Source organism: Anastrepha obliqua, chromosome 2 (genome assembly GCF_027943255.1).
Source record: "Anastrepha obliqua isolate idAnaObli1 chromosome 2, idAnaObli1_1.0, whole genome shotgun sequence".
NCBI lineage: Eukaryota > Metazoa > Arthropoda > Insecta > Diptera > Tephritidae > Anastrepha > Anastrepha obliqua.
The window spans coordinates 113,768,866-113,776,642 of NC_072893.1; positions in this window are offsets into that span (position 1 = coordinate 113,768,866).

Genomic DNA, 7,777 nt, shown 5'->3' on the forward strand with positions numbered 1-7,777 from the left:
TTTTTTAATTTTTAAACTAATTGCGAATTTGAAGTAAACAAATTTATATGTACTTTTGTATGTGTGTATGTGTGTGTGCTGCGATAGGTAGGCTGGCTATGAAAGTAAGTATCAGTGGTTTATGCTTGTCTCTTGCACACATTTTTTTTTTAAATTCACATACATATGTATGTATGTATGTATGTATGTGTATCTACCTACATTTTATATTACAAAACCCATCATTTAATTTTTATCTTTGCTGTCGTCTGCCTTACGCCTTCATTTCATCAGCCTTCAAGCAAAACAAGTTTTTCTGCTCCACTACATTTTCCTTTTGTTTTTTTTTTTTACTTTTTGCTCTTATCATGATTTATTTTACTTTTTCTTATTACTTCTGTGTATGTGTGTGTGTATTAATTTTATTTTATGTCCATATTTAATTATTTATTCATCTTTCGCTTTCCTCGCCTCCACTCTTTTCTGATCCGCTTTCTTTAAGCCGGCCGGAATTTCGCCCCAAACCTAAATTCAAAGCGTTGAAATCAAAACAAAACGAAAAATGTGTATTCAACAAAGAATTGCGCAGAAGAAAGAAGTCTCACGCCAGCCGCTAGTTGGCTGTGGTTTTGCAACTGCGCATTTTTCTCGCTTGAAATTCTAGACAGCAAATATTCTTTTATTGTTTGTACCCAAAACGGATTCTGCACGTCGTGGCTTGTAACTTTCCTGTGCTGCATTACCTGTGCGTGCAAATAGTTGGATGTGTGTATGTATGTATGTATACTTGTGTGCTTGTTTACAGATTGGCAAATACCGCTTGTGGCGCTTGTTGCTATTCACTCAAGCTTAGGAAAGGTTACTAACATTTTGTTTACTGTCGTGAAAGAAATAAAAACTAGTGCCCTCTTCTTGACCGGTGACTCCAACAGAGCTTAAAGAAAGTATGTGGCAATCGTGGCTTTTGTGGTTTGTGAATTGAGGCCAGATTCACAGACAAAGATTTTGTATGGCGCATTCAATACAATACATATAAAAACAACCAGAGAAAAAGAAAACAATCTTCCATTTCTTCTGTGAATGCCCTGCCCTATGGAAGGACAAAATGTAAATCCTGTTCGAGAGTCTCGAACAACTGTCTCGCTTAGATGCCAACAACTTGATTAGCATAGACTGGATATAAACATGCTGTTAATAACCTTTAAACAAGTTGGTAACGAGAATGTGGCAACAGAATGGTGCGGAAGCGCTAGTTGGATTCTGGACGAATCACCACTTAAACCAACCAACCAACCGGGAACTTCTTGATCAACGTGGTACATGATTGTCGTGCAACGCCATTTCCAAAAAATTATAAATCTTCCCATAGGACTATTAATTTTGTGCCACTGAGTGGAGAGCACTTGACTCTATTGATTTCCCTTAAAACTTCACCACCAAGAGCCACTTTCTCAATGCCTGCATTTTTTTTTTTAGTCGGCACAAATAGCAAGTACAGCACTCAGACACAATTAAGTCCATTGTACTGCACTCGGATTCCCTTTTCAATTTTCTTTAAATGTTCTTGACCTCCGAAGAAATCTGAGTAGATCTTGTGGTGCCAAGGAGTCGAGGTGGTCGCTTCTTAACACATCAGTGCCAAAGACCTCAAGCCTGATTCAAGCGAAGGCCGAGCAGACGCACAGAAATTGTCCGCCGTCTCATCCTCCTTTCCATATGCTGGGCAGAGTGCACTCTCTGAGATGCCTATATTTTCAATGTGCTTTGCCCATAGCAAGTGGCCCGTTATCAGCTCAACCAGCTGCCTACAGTCTCTTCTGCTTAATGACAGAAGGAACTGCGACAGTCCGTCGGGCATGACAGGTAACATCAGTTTTGTTCATCTGCAGCGTCTCTCTGCCTGCCAAGCTCGCTTGTGGTTTGTAGTAACCCATTTGCTAGCCGTGGCTTTGATGGCTGCAGCAGGGAGTGGCAGAATGGACTCCGGGCCAAGGAAGTCGGCCCCAGAGCCCATTCGTGCCCCGGGATCCATGTTAGCATCAGCCTATTATGTCTACCGACATAGTTCAGAGTGGATTTGTAGGACTCGACTACCTTTCAAGTGGTTGGTGGGTTGTGTAAGGCCATGACCGCAGCTTGTCTGTCGCTGCAGACACATATAGTTTGTTTTCCACAACAAAGTTCATCGCTTCTTGAACAGCATACACCTTCGCTTGAAACACAGATGCACGCATTCCAAGAGCAAAGTGCAATTTTGTACCGCTGGATCCCACATAGACCCCAGAGCCGAGGCCGTGCGCGGTCCTGGAGCCATCCGTGAAAATGCGAAAATTGTGTTTGCCAGGTTCATTTTATGAGTTTGACCACAATTGAGCCTCTGGCAGCACCACACTGTATCTCTTTTCAAGTACGACTCTTGATGGCATGGAGAAAATCGTTGGATCGAAGTCCATACCTTCTCTGTTTTCCAATGCCGTACTAGTTCCCATTGTGTTTCAGCCTGCGGATGGCCTTCAAGGCCTCTCTTTGTATGAAAGCATCAAGTGATGGTAGACCAACCAGAGCATTTAACGCCGGGCCTGAAGTAGTCAATGTCTGCTTAATATTTCCTTTAAATGGGGGTTATTCAACTGAATATACAAGCACATAGAGACATCTCTGATTAACCTCTTATCAAGCGCTTACTCAGGCATTGAGAAAATGACCTTGAACCGTAAGAAGTTGTGAATTCTCACCGATTCTAGTTCTGCTAAGCATTCGATTGCTACTTCTGGTGTCGCGTTTTTGGACCTTGTGGAAGAGTAGCAGAGGCAGTATACCTTCATATCACCTTCACCTCTCTATTGCTACAGCTGTGAAACGCAAGCTTTAAGCCTATCGTTCTTGTGAGAAGCGATTGATTGGAAATTGATTTGTTGGATGATGATGGGGTGTTCAATCAATGTTTCAGCGCTGACAGCAAGTAGATCGATTGAATGTCTGCTAGTGGACTTGCAGTAGTGTTTGTTGAGAGCAAGTGCAGGTCACATACATACATATTTTTATATTATACATATTTTCATATACATATATATGTGTGCATGTATAGTATGCGCATGTGTGTGATGCTCTTATTGAGACTACTTGGCTGCTAGTTTGCACGTCAATTATTGCAATTTTTACGATGTCTGGCGATGTTTGCTTGGAAAGTGCGAGTACTTTGCGCAAAAAAAAAAAACAAAAAAATATATTACGTGATTTCTGTTTAATAAAAAAATATAATAACCTTAAGCTATTGTGCTTTGAATATTTGTAAGTGCGAAATATGCGAATATGTCTGCATGTATGAGTGTATTTACTGTTAAGGTAATAACAAACACATGGGCTTGGAGTGTTGGAAGTCATGTAGACACAAGTTTTTTTTTTTAACTTAAATTTAGTTAACACCAAATAGTCAGTTGCGAATCAAATAATAAATAACTTCTGTATTTGAAAGACCGCAAACTGAATATTCCTTTGAGATAACAGCTGGTTGAACGTGCACATATACGTACGTATGTATGTATGTATGTACAAGGAATTAGGAATTTACGTTGTTTTCACTTTAGCGGTTTATTGACATTTTTTGTCGTTTATTTATAAATATTTGTAGGCGTGTGCTCGAATATATTTACGATGATTGTTCTTTTTTTGGTATTTTAGTTATAATAAAAATGTACATATCATACATATGTACAGTTGTAGGTGTTTATGCGTGTGTGTATGTATGTATGGGCGAGTATAGGCATAATAAAGGGCGCATGCTAGTTTTATAATTTATAATTTTAATGTTTATGCTCATACCACATTTGTTCGTATTTATCGTATGGGTACATATATATGCATGTGTGTTCATGTATGTAGGTGCGTGTGTGTATGGCTTCATAAATTTTTATTTTCGGTTGATTACATTTATTTATGTACCTACGCTTTTGTGAAATCTGTATATAAATGCGTGTGCATGTTTTTCAATCTATTGCAGCACATTTCCATCAACGAATGTGTGCATGTATGTGTGGACGTATGTGTGTGACCTAGTTTTCATTGATTAAAATGAAATTCGTCTTCTCGTGTTCAATGTTAGTATGTATGTTTGTATGTATGTATGCACGCATGTTAGTATGTATTTATATGTAAGTATGCATGTATGTATATTAGTATGTATGTATGTATGTATGTACGTTTGCTTTTAATATATATGTAAGTAGAGGTGTCTCGATGGCTGTAATTCCACTACATCGGCTTATCATTTTTGGGTGAGCATGAAACGACGTTTCACTGATTTGATAATTTAAAAAATAAATAAATAATTGCCGCGCACACGTCTGCTAGTTGCTTAGCTGAACTCTTCCTCCTATTTGGGGCGTGCGTCTTAATGCTGTTCCAGAAAAAGAGGGATCTACAGTTTTATTTTGAAATACATAATACCCTATGATCAGAAAGTACCGGGAATGTTGAAATAAAACAAAACATAGTTAAATTTCAGGCAAACTTATTTTATCTCCTTCAAAATATGACCCGTTTGAAGCAACGCACTTGCGCCAAAGTTTAGCCCAGTCCTCCATGCACCCCTGGTAGGCCGACGAAGGGATGGCCTTCAGCTCCTTCGTCGCATTCTCTTTGATCTTCTCTATCGACTGAAATCTCCTTCCACGAAGTGGTAACTTCAACTTAGGAAACAAAGAGAAGTCGCATGGGGCCATTTCAAGTGAATACGGTGCTTGCACGATGGTATTTAATTAAATAATCCAGCACAATTTGGGCTCGGTGCGATGTTGCGTTATCATTATGTCCAATCCAAGAATTGTATGCCCACATTTCCGGCCGTTTGCGACGTACAGCATCTCTCAAACGCTTCAAAACGGATAAATAATATTCCTTATTGACTGTCTGACCCGATGGAAGGTACTCATGGTGCCCTACGCCTTGGCAATCGAAGAAAACAGTCAACATCACCTTTCCGGTACTTTTTGATCATAGGGCATATCACAAATCTGGCATCTCCCATAGTATAGAGGCTAAATGTCTATGCATTGTGTTACATTTTTCACTTACTCTTGAAAGCAATAAACGCAAATACGTCGAATCAAGACTCTGCGCTTAACTACATATTTTGAACATTTTAAGTCGACTCCGAACGGCAAAAGGGCGCTTTTTCGTGGCAGAAATGCACTCGAAGGTTTGCCATTGCCTGCCGAGGGGAGATCGCTATTAGAAAAAAACTTTTTCATTTTGCTGTTTCATGCACGGAGCTTCGAACCCCAGTGGTAGTCACGCACCAAGTTATTCGGCTACGGTGGCCGATTTGATAATTTAGCAATTCGTTACGAGGTGGCAAAAAGCATTGAAACCGAAAAGTGTGAGACTTGGAACTTTCGACTCACCCACTAAAAACCCACCAGCCCCGTTTCCCTCCCGCGGGACAGCTATTAGGTAGTATTGTATATTCACGGGAGGGGGAGCAGGCTATTGCATCTTCATGAAAATCTGCGCTGTTGTTCATCGCGACGCGGTTTGGTAGTTACTAGTACCGTTAAGTATTACTTTACGGGAGGGGGAGCGGCCTATTGCCTCTACATGAAAATCTGCGCTGTTGTTCAGCAGTTTGGTATTAACTATTTTTGCAATATTACTGACAGTGGATCAATGTTCTTCTGAGTCAAGCATGATATCTACGAAGTTACTAACCATTATTGGCTTCCCAACCCTATCACTCAAATCTTCCCTTTCCAGCTCAAACCGGGGGCAGACACAGAAGACATGCTCTGCATCTTCAACTAGACCGTCTCTAAAGGGGCAGTATGGGTCGTGTTCATGTTTAAATCTATGCAGATAAGATTTAAGGCATCCATGTCCACTAAGTACTTGGGTCAGGTAGAAATCTATCTATAATCAATCCATACGTCCATCGTCCGTTCGTTATTTGTGTAACATAGATTTTATGCACTTTAAATTCTTCTTCTTTATTTGCAATTTGTTACCGAATGTAAGTGATGATGTATAAAATAAAATGTATCAAATTCAATGGATAAAATAGAATTGCTAAAAAAGAATGTTTCCGCCTAAACGGTGGTCAGTCAAGAACTGGAGAGCACTTGCCCGAGGATTCGTGCTCAGACCACAGGTATTTTTGAGTTTCAGGGTACCGAGGAGACACATATGCCATTGCCCTTTAGAAACCCTAGAAAAACAGACTCGCAGAAGTTTAGGCGATTATTGTGGGACCTTCACGTGACGCCACCAAGACTTCTGCCTTAATTGAATGTTTTGAGTCAGCCTGCCCAATTCGACCTCTCCTTGACCGAACTCCCGTTCCTTGGTGGAATTGAGAGCTTCAAGTGTTGAGGCGTGAGCCGGGAAAACTTCTAAACCGGACCCTCAAAACGAATCTTGCTGAGGACTGGGAGCGATATCGTAATGTTCAGAAAAAATACAAGAGGCTTATGCGGGAATCGAAAAGAGCTTCTTATAGGGAATTCTGCAGCAGTATTGAATCTCTGAGGGACACCACGAAATCGGTTAGGATCTTGAAAAGGGATCCAACCGCAAAGCTGGGGTCACTATGGCTCCTTCACGGAGAGGAAAAGTGAGGCATTCAGCTTGTTGAGACATTCACATTCCAGGTAATCAGATAGACGTCGGCCAGCAACAGCCCTTCTTGAAAGAGGCTGTTGTCAGAGCCGCTACACCTTCTCGGCATGACTGGTACGTTACCAGATCCGTGGTGAATGAGGCCGCCATTAAATTTGCCATCAAATTTGTAAATCATCGTAAACTAAACGCTCTCATGATCTTGCCCACACCTTCTGAATTCTTCTCACTTTGTGTCTGCCGGACTTGCGTATTTTATGATCTCACTATCTCTCTCTTATTTATTTGGTGTATCTTCTACGTCTTCACAAATGGCCTGTAGTTTAAGTGCTTTCCACTAGGGATCGCCGCTCCACCTAACCTGTTGAGCTAAACCTTGACTGTTGAGTATACAAAAGGTTGTGCATCGCAGTACGGCTACACGGCACTCAATGAATTTAACAGAATCAGCTGTCGAGCTGATGTACGGGTATGTACGCACTTGTAGGGTGTTCTTTACATTTTTTCGCTTACAAACAGTTTTGTCTTCTATTATTCTCTTTTCTATTATCTTTTTTGTTTACAGTAACCTAATCTAACTTTTGATTTCTGTTTTCAAAAGCTGACTATTTTGACACTCTCTTCTTAGCTCTCCCACACATAAGTCCTCTTTAATCATATTACATCAAAGTTACGTTTATCTTTCCACATCAATCTGTGTGAACATTTTTTTCGATGATTCTTGACCTAATCTAATTTAATTAATACGGGTTTTTATTATGAAAGCTACATTTTTTAATTAAACTTCAAAAGTAAAGGGTTACGTAAAGGTTTTCATTTGTTTTTGTTTGTATGATTGTTTGTATTACTTGACTCTGGAGCTTAAATGCAGGCGTAATGCCTTTCACCGCCATGCCATTGAACCTGTTGATGAGCAGTAATAGAACGAACTGAGTTAGTGAGAAATTGCTTGAATTCGCCACCAAAGAAAGGATCTCAGCCAGAAGAAGCTCTGTGAATAATTGGCATAACTGCTTATATGCATGTAGATATGTATGTATGTATGTATGTATGCAAGCAAACTGCAAATGAAGCTGGAAAAGCCAGTTGGCCACACTCCAAACAAACTGTGGAACTATTGTGCGAGTGTCGCTGATCCAGTGCAGAAAATATTTTCACATTCGCGGCAAAAAGAGGAAAATTGTGTAGT